The sequence below is a fragment of the Staurois parvus genome, unplaced genomic scaffold (genome assembly GCF_062004578.1).
Source record: "Staurois parvus isolate SC_StPar_1 unplaced genomic scaffold, SC_StPar_1.0 ptg000054l, whole genome shotgun sequence".
Taxonomy (NCBI): Eukaryota; Metazoa; Chordata; class Amphibia; order Anura; family Ranidae; genus Staurois; species Staurois parvus.
Window position 1 is genome coordinate 1,554,896 of NW_028317850.1, and position 21,197 is coordinate 1,576,092.

At 40.1% G+C, this 21,197-nt stretch overlaps 1 protein-coding gene across 1 annotated transcript in view; it reads right to left on the bottom strand.

The window, feature by feature from the left end:
* Window positions 1–21,197, bottom strand: part of LOC149470032 (uncharacterized) — a 179,472-nt gene that overhangs the window by 42,728 nt on the left and 115,547 nt on the right. The gene's annotated exons all lie outside the window — the stretch shown is intronic.

Sequence of the window (21,197 nt, forward strand, 5' to 3'; positions counted from 1 at the left end):
GTACTGCTATGGTGACAGTATGTAAAAAAAAAAAAAACTTAAATAATAATATAAAAAAAAAATAAAAATGTACAAAAAAATTTTTGGTTATAAACTCATTTGAGTTATTTTTTTATTTAAAAGATAACTGAGTACCTTTTTGGCCAAGGATTCATGAAGAAAGATTATTATTTGCAAACTTTTATAAGAAAAACACTTTTTTTTCCAGATTTTTGGAATTTTTCATTTTTATAGCAAAAAAAAATAAAAATCCCAGTGGTAAATAAATACCACCAAAATAAAGTTTTATCTTTCTCAAAAAAATGCTAAAAAATTCATATGGGTACAGAGTTGCATGACCGAGCAATTGTCATTCAAAGTGCGATAGCACTGAAAGCTGAAAATTGGCCTGGACAGGAAGGGGGTGAAAGTGTCCGGACTTGAAGTGGTTAATTGAGTGCATGTAGACAGGAATTCAGGAAGTGGCTGAAAGAGCCTTGAGGGGATCAGTAGCATCAATATGTTAAAAGGATGAAAAAGAAGGTGACATAGTTTTTTACCTAAAAAAATGGTGGTTTTCATATATAGTTCTATAGCAAAGTAAATGTCATTTAGTTAGGATCTAGTTAGATCTATTTAAAAAACCACTCTTATAGACATTTATCCATCAAATCTGAGTGTGCTTTCGTTCCTATTGGGCAAACAATTCTACTGAACGCAAATAAATTATCAAATCAGTGTAACCATTGGTTACATTATTTGCTAATTCCCTTCAGCTTCTCTAGGATGGTTACATTGTATCTCCTGTTACAAAGACATATGTATTTCCTATGATCCTCAGCTCCATCTAGTGGCCATAATGTGGTATTTTACTACTGTCCATAATAGAACTTTCATTCAGAATAGAAAATAGCCTAAAGAACATTCATTTTTGCCCAATTCTTACAGAATGAATATACATTCTATTTCAGATTCACTGGACAAATGGCTATACAAATTGTTTCTAAATAGACCCCTAAGTCTTATCATTGATTGCCTATTATTTATTGGTGTTTGGGGAAATAGGTCACTTTTCTTTGAAACAACAAAGGCCTATATAGTCATTTTTTTACTTGGATTAACTGTGATTTTTTAAATTTGTTTATGTTTATATATGTTTGTTTTATTATAATATGCAGGAAGTGACCTAAGGTACCAATGTGAAAGTTTCTATTTTTTCCTTTACCTTCTCTTGAATATACAATAGGAGAGGTTTGCATTAAGTGTCAAAGTACCCTGATAGTTACTGTCTAAATATTTTGTATTCGGTGCATCTCTGCAACAGTTTCCATTTAGATAAAAATTTCCACAAGTAGGTGTAAGATACTGAATGAATTTCATTTCATTGCTGATCTTGCTTTACCTCTAATCAAATGAGTACATCACCATGAAATTAAATAGAAGAATTCAGTGTATGTTTCTGGAATATTATTTTAGCTGTGATCCTAAACATAGCTTTTCAACTAATATGCAACAGAATTATTTCTCAAAAATGTTAATTTGTGAAGAAAAGATTGGATGGATATATTTACTCATCTGCGTGTTTCTCATAATAACACTTAACTTATTAAAATGACTTATTATATTAAAGACATGACTGTTTTAGGTATTAATATATTTAAGATTGTTAATTGAAATTGTTCTCATTTACTTCTTTGGTTAATCTATTTAAAATGTAAATGTACAGTATTTAGCATAACTATGGATAAGAGGATGCTTAAATCCTTGCATTTGCCATGCATTTAAATTTCACCTGGTACTATAATGGTAGATTTGTTAATATTGAGGGTATTGATAGCAGTTTACAATTTTAGGCAGCTTGTTGAACCACATAGCATGTGCTAATAACAGTAAATGATACCTAATTTACAACTCTCCTTTTAGAAGATCTAATATTACTGTGAGGGCTACCAACGGAAATTTAGTGACTTGGAGGATAGCTTCCAGCAATGTAGAAATTAATAAGCGTTGGCCATTTATTTTGAATTGATATCTACTTGAATTGATAAAAGTAATTTTAACATATATTTTTACATATGTTTGTAATTGCATTCCAAAAATGTAGATTTGTATTTTTAAAGACATACAGTATATTTGAAATGTAGTTTAAAAAATATTTTTCATATATTTTGTAATAAATACGCATTTCAACCTACAGTGTGTGTATATATATATATATATATATATATATATATATATATATATCTATATATATATATTGAAATATATTGAATATGGCCAAAATTGTAGCATTTCAAATATATGTCAATATATTTGGGAAGAATATTTTTAAAATATATTTCAAATTTATTTTTCTTCCATGTGGGAACTCTGGACCCAGAAGTGGACACCGTACAACATCTAGCATCAATGTGAATGCCTCTTTCTTTCATACACAGCCAGATCCCTTGCTTTGAGGAGGACTGTTCCTATACTTAAAGTGGTTGTAAACCCTTACATATACCCAGTGAAGTGACAGATGACTGATGAGACAGATACTCCTACATAAGTTGTAAATGTTTATCTGCAGTCTCCTTGTCAGCGACCGACTGGCGGTAGCCTCTAGCAGCCCACTGGCCGGAATCCCTCAGGGCGTGGAGTCTAAGCCTCAGTCTGCTGGTTCACCAGAGCCCCTGATGGTGGGGATGGACTTGAAGCAGCCTGAGACCAGGTCGCGACCCCCGAGGAACACCAGCTGTGGTAGAGGCGGAAGCCAATGGCGTAGAGCAGGTGAGAGCCAGACGTGAAGAGGTATGCGTGGTCAGACGGGCCGGGTCAGTAACAGCGGAGCAGACAGTGCAGAGCGGCAGGCAGAAGAATAACAGGTCACAAGCCGGGTTCAGTAACAGGAGGTCAGGCAATCAGGAACAGGTAGAGAATAGTCAGGATTTAGCCAGGGGTCAGAGCAGGAGAAGGCAGCAGTATCAGGAACAGGCTTGGGTCGGCAACAAGGTATCAGGAACACAGGAGTAATCAGGAACACAGGAACAGGACAAGACCAGAAGGCGATTTGGAGATGCACAGGGCAGGTTTAAATAGGCCGCCCTGTGCTCTCATTGGTGCGGCCGCGATCGCTAGTGCGCATGCGCGACCGCCGCCACGATCGCCTAGGATTCAGTGCTCGCTGGATCGGACGATCTACATCTGTTCAAAGTGCTGAATTTATAAAGCTTGTCTGAGGGTTCAGAAATTAGAGGGTGGAGAGCTGAAATTACACACTGCAGATCTCAGTGAGGAGAGCTCTGAGAGTTGATTGGAGGGAAGAGAAACATCCCCCTCCACATAGCACACAGGATCAGAGCTGAAGCTGTTAATCTGTTGGAGATCCCTCCCATGTTAACATTTTTTTCTTGGTGCCAGGAAAACTGATCAGAGGTGACTCATGCTGATAACAGGGGAACGAAGCAGCAGACAGAAATGTCACTTAGTGCTATGGATTAAGGCAAGTAAACACTATAGAGGCATATGATTTGTTCATATTTAAGGTTTACAACTACTTTAACAATCAATTCCAGGTATGGATATTTTTACTTAGTTACATAGCCCAGCTTGGACCATTTCAACTATGTATATACCATATCTGTGGGATTCCCTGGAAGTTGGCACTCACTTTAGTAGCAATACTAGTATAGCTATCTCCACTAGTTTCTGGGTCCCATGCACTGGTAATGCAGAGGTTTCTGTAGTAGCAATGTCTGTTACAGTGATTTCCAGCTTCCAGGGGGAATTCAACAGGTATGGTGTATGCATAGTTAGTTGGTCCAAGGTGGGCCAATGTAACTAAGTTTAAAATATCCATACCTGAAATACTTCTTTAACCTCCCTGGCGGTATTCCCGAGTGTAGCTCGGGGTAAAGTTTCAGTACCACAAACGGTAACCCCGAGCTACACTCGGGCTTACCATGCAGCTTTGCTCAGGGATTCCCTGCAGCGTTTACCTTGTCCTTCGCTCCCGCGATGTGTCCCCTGCAGCGTCTCCGGCCATCTCCTCCGGCCGATGCTGTGTTCCGGTCCCTGTGACATCGGGACGAACGGGTGCCGGAACCGGCGGCAAATTTGAAAGTTTAAAAAAATTTCATTTTTTTTAAAACGATTTTTACATAGCAAAACATTGCTGTTTCAAAGCATTTCACATACATTTTGTCCCTACTGCTTTGTCCTGTGCCCTGCCTGCATTTTTACTGTTCTTTCTGCCTGGAAACTTAGAAAAGTCCTTGGCGTCCAAAAAGCGTCCCTTTAGGTCAAAATCGGGTTTTAGACCAGCTAGAGAACAGCGATAGTAAATCAGAACCACTTGCAGAATTGAGTGATAATGATTCGTGGGGAAATTCGTCATCAGACACTGAAAACGATTCTGCGACTTTGCTCAGTGATGTGTGAACTTGGCGCTCTATTTCAAATTTCAGTGTTTTTGGTTTGATTATATTATTGAATTAAATGTATTATTATTATATTATTATTTTTTATGATTATTTATTAAATTATAATTTATGATTTCGTGTTTCAAGTTTTATCATATCCGGAATGTTTACTAGACTCTTGTTCAGACAGATTTCAGTGAGTTATTCCTAAAACTGACAAGCCTACAATAAAAAAACTACATTTTTCCATGCAAAATAATGGTTTCGCTTTCAGCACCAAAAATCTGAACTAATCATACCGCCAGGGAGGTTAAAGTATATGTAAACCCTCACCTTGTAAAACAACCAATTCTATTTAAAATAGAAATGAAAGGCAACACATTTGTATATACATTTTAAATAGATTTTTTCCATATTTTTCATAAGTGATCACATACCCTCTGCACAAGGATCTTAGAGATCTAGGGGAGGAGAAGCAGCAGCACACTGGACTTCTCAGTGAATGGCTGTGTGCCCCTCCTGTCAGAAATTCAGGTGGATAATTACATTATTGTTGGGATTCCTGCAGAGCCTGGACCAGCTCTGTGACATCAGTCAACAGCAGACTTTAGCCCACTGTTGGCTGAATCTGGAACACAGGAGTGCAGAACTAAGTGCACTCCTGTGATCCCCAAGAGAAGTATGGTCAAAAAAAGCTTTGGCCATACTTCTTCTTTAAAGTTAACATTTATTTTACCATTTTGTGTCTGCCTGTGCTTAAGTTTGTACATTTACATTTTGGTAACCTTATTGATGACCTTGTTCATGAAGTACCTGATTGATGTATTATCACATACCTGGTGTTAGAGGCCAATGGAGAGAAGGCTTCCCTTGCAGATAAGTTTCAGACTCCCCTGGATTTGGGACAGAAGGAGTCAGGCCCAAAGTAGCATGGGTGCCTGTAGGAGTGCTAGTCAGAGGAATACTCAGGAGCACAGCTGATGCACTGGACTGGTGTCTGCAGACAGGTGGTGCCCATGAGAGGTATGCAGGCCTTCAGGTAGCAGAGCACCACAGAGTAGTCGGTTCAAAGCCAAGGTCAGATGCCAGGTGGAGATTGGAGCAGGCATAGTTAATAGGATAGCTGGGGTCATACACAGGAGAGCAAGTGAGAATATCTGTTAGCCAAGCCAGGGTCAGAGCAGGTGAGAATATCTATTAGCCAAGCTGGGGTCAGATCAGGAGAGCAGGTGAGAATATCTATTAGCCAAGCTGGGGTCAGATCAGGAGAGCAGGTGAGAATATCTATTAGCCAAGCTGGGGTCAGATCAGGAGAGCATGTGCGAATATCTATTAGCCAAGCCAGGGTCAGATTAGGAGTCAGGTAGAGAAGACAGGTCGGTAACAGCAGATCACAGTAGCAAGGGAACACAGACAAAGGTACTGCGGAACCAGAGATCAACCAACAATTTGAGGGAGTGATGGGCTTCCTAGTAAAGGCCATCTGTTGCCAAATTATGTACCAGTGTGCATGCGTGTTCTGGCCAATGCGCATAGATTTTCGCCAGCGTGCATTTTTGTGGCCATGCAAGGTACTGGCAGGAATGCCAGGTCTTCGAGTACCTCTGCTGTGGACAGAGCCCTGACATACTCTTGCAACCATGAAAAGCCTGACTACCAAAGAGCTCTTGTGAGTGCAATCATCAACTACATTTTTTCCCTTCCAAATATCACATTTAATTTACTTGGGTGTGCCCAATGTCGTATTGCTTTTGTTTTTTTTCCACATTTTTGTTTTTCCATACAAATGTGACATTAGTACTACAATACAGCTGCTGTGAGCGATATTAAGCCTATCATCAGAATCTAGCTACCTCTCTGATTGTATTTAAGCTGGAACTGATTACCCCAGAGAACCCAAGTGTGGTGGATGCACATTTGTAGTTTGATAAAAGTTTTAAGCATATCTACTTTGAAATGTCACCCCACTATATAAACTCAATTTAACAACCTTCAATTTAGTCTGCTTTGTGCATGAGATACTGCTGCATACTTGCACTTCACCTTCTCTGGTACAGTAAAATATTTATTCATTTAATTTTACTTATACCTATTTGACATTTTAAAAAGCAGAAAGCAAAGGGTAAACTTAAAATCTTGCTTTGCTTACAATGGCATTCCAGTTACATCTGGGACAGTATGTTTCAACCTTCAAGAGGAACTTTTTAAATGTATATTTCTATAGAGCTTTTCTTCCTGAGGACTCAAAGCGCTTTATCTGGTGCTCGGCAGATAATGAGACAGCCTTGGGTGCACTCAATAGAATATCATAGTAGAACCAGTTTTTTTTTTTAAACAGGAGCCAATTAACCCACCAGCATGTCTTTGGAGTGTGGGAAGAAACCAACACAAACACAGGGAGAAACTGCAAACTCCATGCAGATAGTGTCTTGACCAGGGCTTGAATCAGGGACCCCAGTGCTGCAAGGCAAAAGTTCAAACTGCCAAGCCACTGTGTTGTCCTTTTGTGCCATGTATGTAGAGGACAGTGCAGATGCCTATATTATTTCAGTATAGGTGCCTTCTAAACATTGTAAATGACCAAAGGTGTACAAAGGTATGCATTTAGGTGTATTTTTGAAAATATTATCTTATATATAATGTTTTTAATGTATTGACTGTTTGTGTTTATTGTGCCTTTTTACCTGTACTTTTTGTTAGTATTTTCCAGGGTATAAATATAAAAAAAAGGAAGCATATGTGAGCAGCTTTGTGAGTCAATAAAATTGTAAACCGCTATGAATGCATTTTATATGTATTTCAACCTGAAATGAATCAAATATATACATGTAAAGAAGCTTCCCCAGCTGCTTGCACCACTGAGCACAATTCTATTAAAGAGAAATTGTCTTCTAAAATCAGTTTGGAAACCATAATTTGCTGGATTATCCCTCTCCTAAATCCATGATTGCTCTCAGTGGTTCCTTCTGCGACCCCCACATCCCTATTGTGTCCAACCTGACAGTGCAGGAGCGCAGTTGAAAGACAGATCTCAAATTATTTCTTTTTCTAAATGCTGTATATTGAAAATGTATTAAAAGAAAAAACCTTTGTAATTATAATATCATTGTATCATTGTATTATGTGATTATATGGCTCCATTCACACAGGGAATATTATACCTCATGCCAGGGGCAGACTGAGCATTCGAATTCTCGGGCACTGCCCGAGGGCCCGGTGGTCAGTAGGGGGCCCCAGAGAAATGCCCCTGGTACTTTTTATAGGCTTTTTTTGAGTGTGGGCAAAGACACAGGGGCCCCATGATCCCCTATTGCCCGTGGGCCCCATGAGTTGTCAGTCCGCCCCTCATGCCTCATGCCCGTGCAGGGCTGTGCTTACCCACATTGGGATGCACAGGTGTTCAACTGGTCAACTGGGACACAGTGGCTCCACAGACACAGCTACTGTGTCCCACTATGACATTCATGTGGGTGCAGGTGAGTGTCCCCGAACTCACACTGTCTGTCCCATATGGATACTATATGGGGACACAGCAGCTCTGACAGTGCAGTCGCTATGTCCCAGTTGACATCAAAGAGACTGCTTTCACGGGGATGCATGGAACACCTGTGGATAAACCTGGCCCTGCATGGACATATGCCTTTAAAGCATTACACCAACGATCAACAGATCGCTGGTGCCATGCAGGTCTCCTGCAGACTTGTTAGTGTATCTGTGTGCCGGTACATCGCATACGGGCAAGCAAATACTTACTGAGAGGAAGACCGAATGATCTACCATGGCGTTCCATAATGCTGTGGTAGTACATTGAGAACTACAAGCTGACAGCCGCAAAGGCTGACGGAACACGTAGTGTTTTCATTCACAGATTGCTGTGAATTAGTGACACGGCCAGAGCCCCACACAGCCATTTTTTTTTAAATTGTGAGAGCTAGTGGGGGAAGATCCCTAGCTATCTGTCACAATGGGGAATGGGGAGGAGCGGGGACTGGTCTGTCCGTAACATGTTACATGTTACACCCTGTATATGGGTGTAACATGTAGAATGTTATGAAAGGTGAACTTATCCTTTAAGTGTTAATAGGAGCAGTATGCAAGAGAAAGTGTTGGACCATTGTTGATCTGGGCCACTATATCGTGCATAAAAGCAGTAGTCTAATTCTCAACATAGGATATTTTTGTAAGGTATTTTAACTTTTCCTGGAGGTAATAAAAAAATTAAAAAAAATGCACCCATTTCCTAACTAAATGGGAACAAGACTTAAATATGTCCTCACAACAACCACCAAAAATTCTGCATTTAGCTCTATGGTCTTCTACTTGCACATGGCACCAAGAACGTAATATCAAGTCGTTATCCAGGTGGTACAGAATACCTATGATACCAATTTCCAGAATTCTCTGACATTTGTTGGAGATGAAATAAAAACAAGGGGTCCCGCTTACATATTTTTTGGTCATGCAAACTATTGAGACCCTTCTGGAGGTCATTGAGATATCGCTGTTCAGCATTCTTCCTACTACACCACTCTTCATTTCCTATTGAAACTATAAGAGAACCATACTATGACATTTCCTGAATGCCGATAAGGCTTTTATTCCTTTACAATGGAAAGACCCTAATTCTCCTTCAATTTCAATGCAGTTACATAAAGCTGCATTATGGAGGATTTAGTCCTCTCCTCAAAAAACAAACAAGAAATCTATTAGAAAGCCTGGTTCTATGTAACGGCTCAGCTGAATTCATTGTATTTTTCCACTACAACAAAATGCAAGAGCACATGAATTTTAACAGTACATTCAAAAATGAGTTGCCTGAATTATCCTACAACTGAAATTTATACTCATAAATGCAACAACAAAAAAAAAGATTAAAAATACTTATGTTGCAATTTTAAAAAATGTAAGACAATACAATGAAATGTGGTGCAATACAATCCATGTAAGAACACATGCCAATGCACCCCAACACTTACTGAAATGCATGTCACTGCATTGAACTCTGATAAGAACACGGTCTAAAAAATGTCTTAAAGTGGAATTCCACTCAAAAGTGGAAGCTCCGCTTATTTGCCTCCTCCCCCCCCTGCACTGCCATGTTTGGCACTTTTTGGGGGGAGGGGGTTTTGACAGGTACCCGCTCCCACTTCCGGCTCAGTTTGCCGTGGCAAAGTGAGCCGAAGTTCAGCCCCCTCCTTTCTCCCACAGTCTCCTGGGAACTTTCACAGGTCCCAGGAGACTGCCGGACCAATCAGGAGACTCGCGTATGTGCAGTGGGCACCAGGTTGTGAAGCCGCAAGCTGTCACAGCCTGGTGCCCACAGTAGAGATACCGACACGGTGGAGGACAGAAGGAGAGAAGGGACTGAGAGGGTGACAGTTAAGTGTGTGTTTATCAAAAGTCAGCAGCTACAGTCTTTGTAGATGCAGACTTTTAATAAACACAAACGATGGCTGGAACTCTGCTTTAAATATGCAATGTAGAACTGTTGTGAAGACAGGCAGCAATATTGACCTTGCAAAGTGATTTTGTATAATATATATATATATATATATATATATATATATATATATATATTTTTTTTTTTTTTTTTTTTGGTTTTGTTTTGTTTTGTTTTTTCTGTATGTTTTAGTCAAAATGTCATGTTTAATAAAGTAAATATTACTTACAAATATTTTATACAAATCACTTGCAGAAAAACAGGTTGGGATTAAGTGTACTGTTCCCTTTTCACCAACTTTACTACTTTACTTTGCATAGAATGTATTGTCAATCAATCTCAGTAGCAGGTGTTCAAATTATATACATACATCTGAATAAATTGGGGAAGAAATAATTCCATTCTTTTCTGTTGTGTACATATGGCCTGCATGGATTTTACTTAGATTGAGGCAGTCAGAAAGGAGTTTATTTACTATATCTGGAGAATGCAAAATCAGGCTCACTTTTGTCTAGAAACCAATCAGCTTCCAGGTTTTAATGCCAAAGCTTAATTGAACAAGCTGAGGGTAGAAGCTGATTGGCTACCATGCACAGCTTCACCAAATTCTGAGTGCACCAGTTTTAGTAAATCTCCCCCAAAGTGAACAGCTAGTACTCAGTTTTCTTTTTTGAAAGCCTCATAGAAAGCCCCAAATTAGTGGGTGAACCCTGTGTTAAATGTTTATTTTGAAAATATAGATTTTATGCTAATAATAACATATGTAACTTTACTTTATGAACTTATAAACCTAAAAAAAAAATAAAAGTGCCAAAAAATATTATAGTGTCTTTTTAACCTGAACAGCCATTCCTGTCAGACTGCTCAGCACAAACTGAACATGAACTTATTTTAATATGGTTTCAAGTATTCGTGTCACTTGCATTTATTTGTATTTGCCAAGCCACACTGTGAAAGAAAAGAAAAAACTAATTTATATAACAGTCCCTAGGGAGAAACTGAAGAAAGATGTTGTGACTTGTACTACTAGTTCAATCATATTATGAATATTTGATGAAAATAGCCTCAGTTCATGAAATATATATAGATACAGTATTATCTGTCCTTGCTTCTTAAGCAGTAATTATGCCTGGCGAGATTTGGTAATATTGTAAACAGAGATGCTTGTCCTTATGCTGGCAGATTGTCATCAAAAACATTCATCTGCAATGCAAATCAGAAAACACTATCAATGACATGGCTTCTACTGTAACTTCAAATATGTAACAGGGACTTGCACAGAATCCGAATTTGAAATGTCAGACCATTTACCTGTAAAAAAAAGCTTGGTTTTCCATCAGTACCCTACAAAGTGAGTGTATCCTTAATAGCAGATTAAGCATTCAAGGGCACATGTAGTATTATTAGGTACACTAGACCCATTCATTGGGTGCACGAGACTAACATTTTGCATTTTTTTTTACCCTTTCCAACAGCAGTTAAACATACAGGTTGGGGTGAAGAGGGATTAAAGCAGTGGACTCCAAACTGTGACCCTGTTGGCCAGATTTGGCCCTTTGCTTGCCTTTATACTGCCCCTGGGGCACTCTTCCTCCCAGTGACACCAAAAATGAGGCACCATTCCTTCCACAGCCACTAACAATGGAGCATAATTCCTCCCAGTGATATAAACAATTGGGCACTATTCCTTCCACTGACGGCAACAACTGCTGGGTGCTTATTCTCCAACTAATACCAGTGATGGGGCACTATTCCTCCTACTTATACCAATGATGGGGCACTATTCCTCCCATTTATACCAATGATGGGGCACTATTCCTCCCACTGACACCAATGATGGGGCACTATTCCTCCCACTGACACCAATGATGGGGCACTATTCCTCCCACTTATACCAATGATGGGGCACTATTCCTCCCACTTATACCAATGATGGGGCACTATTCCTCCCACTTATACCAATGATGGGGCACTATTCCTTCCACTAATACCAATGATGGGGCACTATTCCTTCCACTAATACCAATGATGGGGCACTATTCCTTCCACTAATACCAATGATGGGGCACTATTCCTTCCACTAATACCAATGATGGGGCACTATTCCTCCCACTTATACCAATGATGGGGCACTATTCTTCCAACTAATACCAGGTATGGGGCACTATTCCTCCCACTGATACCAATAATGGGGCACTATTCTTCCAACTAATACTAGGTATGGGGCACTATTCCTCCCACTGATACCAATGATGGGGTACTATTCCTCCAACTAATACCAGGTATGGGGCACTGTTCTTCCTCCTGCTGACCACGAAGTCTGAGACATTGTCTACTCCCACTGATGCTGGGGAATTCTCTGCTCTCACTGGCCGAATTCTGGCCCTCAAGTCTTTAAGGGACAGTAAATTGGCCATTTGTTTAGAACCTCCCTCTAATCAGTGCATAGCATAGTAAGGCCTTTTTAAAACAGAAGGTATTCACATGTCTCATGGCCAAATTGACTGAAACAGTCATATGCAATTTGGAATACATTACTGTATAATATCAGGCTTTATTTTCTCTATTAACCAGCAGTTTTACATGTGCATCTGACCAGAGGGGCTAAAATAAGCATGGCTCAGCCCAATGTTCTGAAATGAAGAATAATCTTCTAATTATTGAGCTATGTGATGGAATGAGACATATGAATACCTTCTGTTTTAAAGGATACGTTTACCTTTTAAAGTTTTACTTTAATGCATGACACTGAATTCACTAAATCTAGTCTCCCACAGTACACACAACATGGAAATGCAATTATTTTGGTAAATATAAACTGCAAAATAGCTTTTCTCATCAGCAGTTAGAGCTGTCTTGTCACTATCAGTGTTCAGCTAAGCACTGGTTAATCTTGTAGGAGGAGTCTTCATTGACTGTTCTATGAGGCTGCATGACCCCTGACTCTTTGTCTGGACAGCTCTGATTGGCCGTGTGCCAATCTCACTACTCTCTAGCAATACTCAACAAACCAAATACATTTACATTTCTTTGAAAGAAAAAAATGTGAATTTATTATTTTTCCCCACAGGAGCCTGCGAAGCATTGCACCCACAATCAGCTCCTGCAGACACATCATCCAGCTTTCTTGCCCATATCGCTGCATGAGTTTTCTGTTGGAAAGCTGCAGGTTGTGTCAATGGACTATGAGGGAACCAATCAGCACCCTTGCAATCCTCTGAGAACTACAAGCTGTCTGCCATGGTGACAGATGGGATTTGTAGTTTCTTCATTCAAGGATCCCTGTGAACAAATGATGCAGCTGTGTGGTCGGAGCTCACACAGCCACACATATGACAGTCAGGGCCTGTGCTTCCACTAGGAAAACTAGGCAGCTGCCTAGGGTGCTATGCCACCTAGGGGCACATGGGCACAGCACAGGCCAGGCACTCTCTCTGTGTACCACTGCCAGCCACATATAGAGTCTGTCCCTGACACTGATTTTGTCTTTAGTATTGGTACTCGTGGCATCTTATGGCACTTATTTTTGCAAATTAAAAAAAATTTAGCAGTTTCATGTTTTGTTGATTTAATATTTTCTACTGTTTTTAAAATTATTTATTTATTTATTTGGAGGGGGGTGGGGGGTGCAAGTAGCTGGTCTCTCCTAGGGCACAAAATAGTCTAGCACCAGCCCTGGTGACAGTGGCTGCATGAGAGATGAAAAGGGAAGAGGAGTGATCAGTGAGTGAGGGAGGGGCTAAGGCATGTTACATGTTACACCCTAAACATGGTTGTAACATGTAACATGTTCTGAAACGTAAGCTTAGCCTTTAGAAAGGCCTTACTATGCTATGCGCTGCTTATATTGTGGGCTTTTTGATAGCTTTAACCACTTGCCCTCCTGAGGATTTACCCCCCTTCCTGACCAGGCCATTTTTTGTGTTACGGCACTGCGTTACTTTAACTGACAATTGAGCAGTCATGCAATGCTGCACCCAAATTGAATTTATGTCCTTTTTTCCCATGAACTGAAATTTTTTTCCGTGGTATTTGATTGTCTGTGCGTTTTTTATTTTTTGCACTATAGAAAAAAAAAAAAAGACTGACAATTTTGAGAAAAAAACAATATTTTAGACTTCTTACTATTAAACATGTCCAGTAAAAAAAACTAAAAAATCAAATTTCGTCATAAATTTAGGCCAAAATGTATTCTGCTACATGTCTTTGCTAAAAAAAAAATCCCAATAAGTGTAAATTAATTAGTTTACATGAAAGTTATAGCATTTACTAATGGCGGGATAGATACTGGAATTTTAAATTTTTAAAAAATGTTTTCTAGTATTGGCGGCGATCAGCGTCTTATAGCAGGACTGCGGGACAGCGGCAGACATAGCCATCCAAAGCAATGTGCCCGAGCTGACAGGAAGGAGAACTGTTAGTAAACAAAACAGTCCTCCTCCCCGTCGGAGATCCTTGGTAATCACTGGGACCCGGTGATTGACAGCCCTGGCCGCGAATGGCGTGCGCGCCCCCTATCTGGAAATGCGAAATCACGTATATACAGTTGCAAGAAAAAGTATGTGAACCACTTGGGATTACGTGGAGTTTTGCATGAATTGGGCATAAAATGTGCTCTGAACATCATCTAAGTCTCAACAATAGAAGAACACAGTCTGCTGAAAATAATACTACACAAACATTAGATGTTGCCATGGTTTAATTGCACATAACATTTAAACATTCACAGTGCAGGGAGGAAAAAGTATGTGAACCTTTGGACTTAATAACTGGTTGACCCTCCTTTGGCAGCAATAACCTCAACCAAACATTTCCTTTAGTTGCAGATCAGACCTGCACAATGATCTGGAGTAATTTTGGACCACTCGTCTTCACAAAACTGTTTCAGTGTAGCAATATTCTTGGGATGTCTGGTGTGAATCGCTCTCTTAAGGTCATGCCACAGCATTTCAATCGGGTTGAGGTCAGGATTCTGACTGGGCCACTCCAGAAGGTGTATTCTGTGTTGTTGCAGCCATTGTTTTGTTGAATTACTTGTATGCTTTGGGTCATTGTCCTGTTGCATCACCCATCCTCTGCGGAGCTTCAGTTGGCGGACAGATGGTCGTACGTTTTCCTGCAAAATGTATTGATAAACTCTGGAATTCATTTTCCCATCAATGACAACAATCCGTCCAGGCCCTTAGGCAGCAAAGCAGCCCCAAACCATGATGCTCCCTCCGCCATGTTTTACAGTGGGGATGAGGTTTTGATGTTGGTGTGCTGTGCCTTTTTTTCTCCACACATAGTGTTGTGTGTTCTTCCCAAACAACTCAATCTTGGTTTCATCTGTCCACAGTATATTTTGCCAGTAGTGCTGTGGAACATCCAGGTGCTCTTTTGCAAACTTCAAATGTGCTGCAATATTCTTTTTGGACAGCAATGGCTTCCTCCGTGGTGTCCCCCCATGTACTCCATTCTTGTTTACTGTTTTCCTTATTGTAGATATGTCAACAAAAATGTTAGCATGTGCCAGAGATTTCTGTAGGTCTTTGGCTGACACTCTGGGATTCTTCTTTACCTCATGCAGCATTCTGTGCTGTGCTCTTGCAGTCATATTTACAGGACGACCACGCCTAGGGAGAGTAGCAACAGTGCTAAACTTTCTCCATTTGTAGACAGTCTGTCTTACCGTGGACACATGAACATCAAGGCTTTTGGAGATACTTTTGTAACCCTTTCCAGCTTCAAGCAAGTCAACAATTCTTGATCGTAGGTCTTCTGAGAGCTCATTTCCACGAGGCATGGTTCACATCATACAGTGCTTCTTGAAACCAGTAAACCCAAAACAGGTGTGTGTTTTTTAAGGGAAGGACAGCTGTCAGCAACACATCCAATATTATCACACTGATTGGAGTCAAGGTTAGCTCATTCCTGGCTCCAATTAGCTCTGGGAGAAGTCATTAAGCTTGGGCCTCACATACTTTTTCCTTCCTGCACTGTGAATGTTTACATGTTATGTGCAATTAAACCATGGCAACGTCTAATGTTTGTGTAGTATTATGTTCAGCAGACTGTGTTCTTCTATTGTTGTGACTTAGATGACGTTCAGAGCACATTTTATGCCCAATTCATGCAAAACTCCACGTAATCCCAAGGGGTTCACATACTTTTTCTTGCAACTGTATATGTGATTTTGCGCACCAGTGCCACCCTGTGGCAGTATTTCTGCTTTAGGGCGGTTGGAAAGCAGTTAATCCGTTCTCATCATCACCTGTGTGGGTATACTGTCTTGTTGGGTACTAAGCCTCAATACATAGAAGCTATTGATTCCATATACTGCACTGATGTTGGCCAAATTGAAAAAGTTTGATTGGTAAATTGAAGAAGCTGGGAAGTTAAAAGTCGCCTGAACAGTAACTGCAGCCAATCAGCTGCAGATACTGTTCAGGCATTCGGCTGTTTAGCTGGCTATTAAAATACAATAGCCTGCAGTAGCAGATTGTCCATCGAAACAGTTTAGCATGGGGGAATCAAGCTATTTTCTTGATTTTCCTGCCATATTTTTTTATTTACTCTGCATTTTTACTTACAAGGTGTGGTCTAGATTAAAAGAAGGCCTTGCACTTTCATGCAGTGTTCACGTTAATATTTTTCGAATACATAACTGCATGAATTGGTATATTTTATATCTTTCTGGAGTTCAGCTTTAAATATTTCTGCAAGCCTCCTCTTTTTTCTCAATGTATTCCCTGTCTCAAAGCAGAAATACATTAGCCAGGGGGAGGCAGGGAACTAACACCAAAGTGCACACCGCTGATATTACTGAGGAACATTATAAATCATGCATATAGTAAATGGGAATTGTGAAGGATTACCAAAAGATATTGCTTACAAACTTGATAACTAAATGGTATCAGTAGCATAAGCACAGCATGCTACAGAACCTGGTGTTAGCTAATGTGGAATCTGTCTGGTCTCCTGGGCTGAGAATTGAAAAAAGTCTAAAGTGGATTCTTTTTACATTTCAAATGCAAAACTTTGACTGGTACATTAACCACTTGACCTCCAGAAGCTTTTACCCCCTTCATGACCAGGGAATTTTTTTGCTATTCATCACTGTGCTACTTTAACTGCCAATTCCTCGGCCATGCAACACTGTACCCAAATAAATGTTTATCATTTTTTCACACAAATAGAGCTTTGTTTTGGTGGTATTTAATCACCACTGGTTTTTTTTACTTGTTGCTATATTAACGAAAAAATACCAAAAAGTTTGAAAAAAACCCATACGTTTTTCTTAGTTTCTGTTATAAAATGTTGCAAATAAATAGTCTTTCGTAATAAATTCAGGTCAAAATGTATTTCGCTAAATTTATTTGGTAAAAAAAACCCAAATCAGTGTATATTATTTTGTTTGTGTGAAAATTATGGAGTCTGCAAACTATGGTATACAGATTTGAAAACTGATCAGTTCTGGTACACTGACAGCCTATCTCATTTCTTGAAGCCCTACACTTCCAGAACAGTGCATATACCCCCAAATTACCCCTTTTATGGAAAGTAGACAGACCAAGGTATTTAGTAAATGGCATTGCAAGTTTTTTTTTTCAATGTTGTAATTTTTTGTCACACATTTTTGAAAAATGAAGAAATGAAACAAAAATTTGTTTTTCACAATTTTTTTTCACTTACTGAAACCAGTGCACTACAACATCATCATATGGCTAATATGGCAGTGACCAGGGATACTGACTGGTGACAGTATGTAAAAAAAAATGGAAATAATTTTCTGTTCCATGTTTTACCCTTTTTATTTTCTTTTTAAACTTTTTTTACAGACTTCCATCAGTGTAGTTCATAGTGACACTATAATACTTTGGGGAGGAGGAGGGGGGTTATCCGGGATTTTTTTTTAAACTATCATGAATGGATTTCAATCATTACAGCTGTGTTTACCAGCGATGCTGTGACTGACCCACAGCTATCACATGGTACAGGGTGCTGTGATAGGCTCAGGTACCATGGTATAGCTTTGGGACAAATCACAGCATCACTATAGGAATCACAGCTACTATGAATGAAATTCATTCATAACAGTTTTGTTGACATTGTGATTATGTGATCAAATATCGATGTGATATTACTGGATCTTGAAAAATCATTTACTGTATTAAATGTGGCTGATTAGTAGTTTATTAACTATCATATGAATGCTATTTTTATAATGCATCTATAATTTAAATCATAGTACCTCTAAATATCGATTTTTGTTTTATTTCGTCTCAGTTTCAGCAGTATACATATTACGGAGCTTCATTATGCTATAAATATGTAAAGCATCAGCAAAATGAGGCTGAGCCCCCAGAAAGGGATTTGTTTGTTGGTTGGGGCAATGCTAAGGGATATAGTCTCAGGGACATTATCTGGTTTCTATTCAAATTACAGCTAGGACAAATTCATCAGCAATAAACAGGACAAAATTAAGAACTGTCAGATCTGCTCTTGAATGCCTGCCCAGTTTCATTTATAGAAAGCAATTACTCTCATTTGCCTTGAAGTTTGTTTGTGCAGAGTTGATTATATGAATTTACCAAGCACTGTATGAGCACAGATCGCATGCATTACATTTTCCTGTACAGCAGATATCCATACTGGAATGAAAATTAGATCTCAAGTACATCTAATATGTTAATGTAAAACCACAGTGATCCCATATAGCCGGGGTACTGAATTAAAGCTCATGGAGGTCCGACCAGTAAAATTTTCTTCCAACAGAGGTCCGAACTGCATTTTTTTCAGCCTTCTTCTACTGTATATCACAATCCCTATACTTCAGTGTCCTAAGTCACCCCCCATTCATCACAGTCTCCAACTTCACATCAGTTTCAACTTCACAGTAGTGTTCTCAGGCCCTCTGCACATCACCCCCACCCACCCCTTTACAGTACACCCCTATTATTTTCAGCAGTCCTCAAAACCCCTTCAAATCATCACCCCTGCCCCACACTACTGTCCTCTGCCCCCTTCACATCTCCCCCCCACACTACTGTCCTCATCCCCTTCACATAACCCCCAGAAAAACTGGGCCCCTTCACATCCCCCCACAACAGTGCCACCCCTTTACATATCCCTCCACACAGCATTGCCCCCCTACATCTCTCACAACAGCCCTGCCCCACCCCCTCACATCACAAATCCCCCCCCAACAGTAGTGTTCTCTGCCATTTTCACATCAACCCCCCCCCCCCCACACGCAGAGCACTGCCCCCTTCACATCCCACCCCAGTAGTATACTCTGCCCTCTTCACATCAACCGCACCCCCCACTTCACATCCCTACCCTGCAGTACTGTCCCCTGCCCCTTCACATCCCCCACCACAACACTATCCCCCTTTACATCTCCCCCTCCACTGCATTGCCCCCCCTCACATTGAAAATCCCCCCCCCCAACAGTAGTTTTTTTCTGCCCTCCTCACATCAACCCCACCACAGCACTGCCTCCCCCTTTACATCACCCTTTCACAGCACTGCCCCCTTTACATCACCCCCTACCACCACCATATGCACACAGCACTGACCCAATTCACATTTTGCCCCCCTTTATATCACACACATAGCCAGAATAGTGTCCCTGGCCCCCCTTCACTCTCCTACCTTAGAGCGGAGAGAGGGAGGTGAAGGATTTCTGGATCGGGTGTGGGAAGCACAGCACATCATTGAACGGAGCTGCTTCTTTCCCCCCATCCTCCGCCGCTGTCATAACAGCAGAATGGACAGCAGGAGCCAGAACATTTCTGGAGAGAGTGTGGAATAACAGCACAGTATTGAACAGATAAAGGGAGCGGGAGCTGTCATAACATTTCTGGATTGGATGCGGGAAGCACAGCACAGCTATAGTGTAGTATATTAATATAGCGTGATTTATTAAAAAACAAAGTGCAGTACCATTTCAACGTGTCCTGCCGGGACACCACTGTAAAAAATCCTTGTTATAAAGTATGTTCAATGTGGCCCAATCTACGCGTTACATTATATCACGTAGAGTGGGCCAATGGCGTCTAGCCGCTAAACTGGAAGTTTACGAGCAGCCATCTTGGAAATTCCTGAAGACATTGAAAGTGCAGTGCTCTTAGTTTTGAAGTGGTAAAGCGGTAAAAAATTGTATGAACGATATCATGGTCAACGAGAAATTGATGTCTATTCTTTCTGATTCTCATGACAGGTTCCTGCGAGTTTGGCAACCCTGGATCACTCATCTATACCCCTCACGTCATCATACCTTATTAATATTGTGATTTTTTTAACACATTTCCCTCCGGAACCATTCTTCTTTTTTTTTTTTCCTTCTGTCTTGATGATTGTTTTTGGGGTTGTTGTGTCTCTCCTGATTGTAAACTTTACCTACCCTAGCAACTTATTTGTGACACATCTAGATTATAATTGCACTTTTCCACCATAGTGTGGATGACTCTACTGCTTTTCTTTCATTCTCACTTTCTCTTTCTTCTCTTTTCTGGCTTTCTTCTAATTTTTCCTGCTGATTCTTTTTTGCTACAAAGTACTTCTTTGTCTTAGCTTATCATCCTTAAATTTACTTTAAGGTCAAATGAAAACAGTAACTCCGTGTGATGCTATTCTTTTTTCATATGGTAAGACTTGCTGCCCTTGGGTTATTCCCCAATTTTCTTAAGTTGTTACTGGTTTTTATGCTTGAATTTCAAAAATGTCAGAACACCATTTCTACACTTGGTTTCGCTCTTCTGCATCCACTACACGTGTATTGTCATTTCTAATATTTTGTCATGACTGGCTGCTGTACTTGGTACTATGCTGTATATGTCTTTCTGATGTTTTCGTTATTTGGCTCTGTATCTCAGTATGCCATTTGTCAGTAAAACCCTTTGTTAAAGAAACAAAAGGGAACAGTTTACACCAGGACAAGGAGGCACAGACAACAGTCAACAGTAACTTTAACCCCTCTCCACTCTTTTCAAATGTGCTTGTTTTGTCTGTGTTTGAGAGATTTCTTTCTACTTTTCTGTCCTGACTGGGCTCAAAGTATTGTCCGTTTTCTCGCTGTTATTTTCATTACCTACATATCTCCTGTTATGATTAGTCCTTTTTTGTGTGTATTGTAACAATTGCCTATTTGCTGCCCTCATTTTGATATGATTTTTGCCCTCATTTTGACCTACTAACTGCTAAACCAACGGCCATTACTCCATACTCATACTCCTTGACCTTTCCGCTGCCTTTGACACAGTCAACCACCCGCTCCTCCTCAGTAAACTCCACTCCATCGGCTTCCATGACTCTGCTCTCTCCTGGTTCTCCTCTTACCTTTCTCAGCGCACTTTCAGTGTCATACAACTCCTCCTCCTCCACTCCGCTTCCTC